A 3,443-nucleotide genomic window follows, 5' to 3' on the forward strand; every position below is an offset into this window, starting at 1 on the left:
TGATGTCTAATTTTTGTCTCTGTCACCATGGCCACTTTTAAAATGTATCCGTTGCGCTAGCGCTATTGTGGCCCAGTGATAGAGATTGGATAACGCAAACTCTCTTCAGTACTCTTGAGAGGTGCCTCACAGCCGACTTTTCCAATACAATTCATCTCTTGATTTCCTGGCTGGTGTTACCAAGAGTGTTGACTGTGGAGTCAAGTAAATGAAAACTGTTAAAACTGATCCAGGCTATAGTCTTTGCAATTATGTGCTATTCATCAGAGAGTTGGACAGTGAATAGGGTTGATAGAAAGAGAATTGATGCCTTTGAGCTGTGGTGCTGGGGAAAAGTGTTGAATATACTGTTGGACTGCTAGGAGAACAAACAGGTTTGTCCTGGAGAGGGTGAAGCCAGAATGTTCCCAGGAGTCAAGGATTCTGAAGCTTCGTCTGACATATTTTGGGCATGTTGCAAGGAGGGACTGGTCCTTGGAGAGGGACATCATGTTTGGCAGAGTGGAGGGGTGGCGAAGGGGAGGAAGACCTTTGATGAGATGGATTGATTCTGTGACTGGAGAGGTGGGAATAAGTGCGTTTGAGATGGCTAGGTTGGCACAGGATAGAAGAGCGTATAGAGCTCTTGTACATAGGGTTGCTATGAGTCGAAGTGACTCGATAGCACATAATAACAACAACAACAACGTAAACTAGTTGTGCCGTTCTGTGTACTTGGTTGCTTGGTCCCTCTTCCATCATGGATACTCTCTGGCTAGGTCTTCACACTTTATGCCAACTCCCATTTATACATACATATTTGTTTCTGCCAGACTTCTTTGTCTCTGATTTTCAATCTTCTTATTCTAGGACTTTGATCACCTGGTCAGGAAATTTGTCAGACTCATAGTTGTTATTAGGTGCTATTGAACTGATTCTGACTCGTAGTGACCAGATGTGCAACAGAATTAATGACTGTCTTGTTTTCTGCCATCCTCACAATCACCATGGTGTTTGAGCTCATTATTGTAACAATTGTCAATTTATCGCCTTGAGAATCTTCCTAATTTTTGCAGACCCTCTACTTTACTAAGCATTGTGTCTTCCTCTAGGCACTGGCCCCTCGAAAAAGTCTTACCATCCGTATTTTGAGGAAGCACTATGACTCCACTTCTTTCTGGATAGATTTACTTGTTCTTTCTGCAGTCCATGGTGTACTCAATATTCCTCAATAGCATCACAATCCAAAGGCGTAAATGCTAATCTCAGGTCACTTCTTCTGTAAAACAAAGTGGATGATGTGATGCACTACACACAATATGCCTTTTGTGAGGATGTTCTCTGAAATAAGCTAGAGTATCTTGTACTCACATGCTGAGATGGCCAATCTGTATACTAGTCTGGGGACATTTTTCTTCTTCATCAGGTATACTGAGGAAGCGTTACTGAAACCACAAGGGTAGATGGCAAGGAGGTCTGTGCCTTTGCTTATATAGCTTGCTTGTGCCTTTTGATCTACTTTTAGATGTACCTCTCTGTCATTTGATGGCTAGTGGCTGGACCTGTTCTTCTTGTGAGCTGATGAGCGAATAGGACACAACTCATGATGGGAAATTTTGGCCACAAAAATCATTGAGTGTCCAGGAGTCAAGCTCTGGAACATGCCAAAAGTTTCAAAGAGGAAGATATTCGAATGGCAAACAGATACATGAAGAAAAGCTCAAAATCACTGGTAATAAGACAGATGCAAATCAAAACCACAATGAGGTAACATGTCACACTAGTAACTGTGGCAACGTTTAACACGACAGCAAGTAATAAATGTTGGAGAGGATGTGGCGAGAAAGTAACTCTTAAACATTGTCGGTGGGATTGTAAAATGGTATTAACTATTCTGGAAGGCAGTTTGGTGCTTCCTTAAAATACTGAACATAGACATTCCATATGACTCAGATATTCCACTACTTGAAATATAACCTGAGAAAATAAGAACTGAGGCACAAATTGAGATTTGTACACCAATGTTCATAGCATCATTATTCACCATCGCAAGAACATGGAAACATCCCAAAGTCCAACCACAAATGAATGGATTGAGAAATTATGATACATTCATACAATGGAATACTATGCAGCACGCAGGAACAATGATTTTGTAAACTTTTTCCTTAACTTGGGAGATACTGGAGAGCATTATGCTTAGTGAACTCAGTCACACAAGGACAAATAATATATAAGACCATTTATTGTAGAATGAGCATAAGGATCCAAGGGGAGTGGGGGAGGGTGGAAGGAGAGGGAAGAGGATGTGCAGTGGGAGGAGGGGATTAGTCACAGAGTTGTATGATTTGATGGGAGTGGGGTGAGGGAAATTGAAAGAATCTGTTCTCAAAATCAATGTATTCGAATTTTGTACACACACACACACACACACACACACACACACACACACACATTCTAAACATTGCAAATGACATGACCTTGCTTTAGTACTCTCTGTGTGTGATTTTACCCCGGGCATTGGCTGTAAATTTTTTTTGGTATCTTTTTCCATGACTGAAACCTCTGATTCAAATGCCAAAGGTTTAACTTGGGCCTGACAGCCCTGGGCAATTAATTGTTTGCATAGGAGAAGTTTGTTTTTTGCTTTTTTAATTTTAACTCTGTTACTTTCAGCACCATTTCCAAGGGCTATGCACAAGTGTGTGAACATAGTTTCTTCACAGAGCTGCAGCTCTACTTGAGCTGTTGGGGGAAACATATGGATGGATTCCTGAAGGGTGGTTGTTTTCACTTTTTTTAATATCTTCTGTTGGTCTAAACAGATTAAAACAGACCACAAAGTCTGCCAAACAACAACAAGGATCAAACCAAACTTACCACTGCCAAATTGATTCTGACCAGATGTGTGTTACAGGACGGAGTTTTTCTCTAGGATTTTCTTGGCTGTGAACTTTACAGAGGGTGATTATGAGGACTTTCTTCTGTAGTACTACTGAGGACAAACTATTATGTTTTATGTTATTAGTTGAGCACAGACCTTTTATAACACCCAAGATCCTTATTTATAGATTAGAAATAGTTACATTCACAAAGAACATGCTTGTAGTAGTGTTGTGTACATGTATGTACACATATGTATAATAGAACAGTGGAGAAATTGGAGAAGAGAACATAAAAGGAGATAATAGATATATTACCTAGCCTACTAAACTGACTGCTTGTTAACACTAAGGACATTTACCCTTATAATTCTCAAGAAACAAGATTGAGCCTTCTACTCATAGTATTCAAGTTCAATGTAACAACCCATTAATAAATATAAAAGGAAAATCTATATATGACTAAACATGTAAATAACATATACTGTTATTGTTCATTGTTGTGAAAAGCAGAGAGTCAACAAAAGAAAGGAAGAACCTCAATGAGATGGATTAGTATAGTGCCTACACTAATGGACTTGA

The sequence above is a fragment of the Elephantulus edwardii genome, unplaced genomic scaffold (assembly GCF_000299155.1).
Source record: "Elephantulus edwardii isolate Elephantulus edwardi_28Jun2011 unplaced genomic scaffold, EleEdw1.0 scaffold00128, whole genome shotgun sequence".
NCBI lineage: Eukaryota > Metazoa > Chordata > Mammalia > Macroscelidea > Macroscelididae > Elephantulus > Elephantulus edwardii.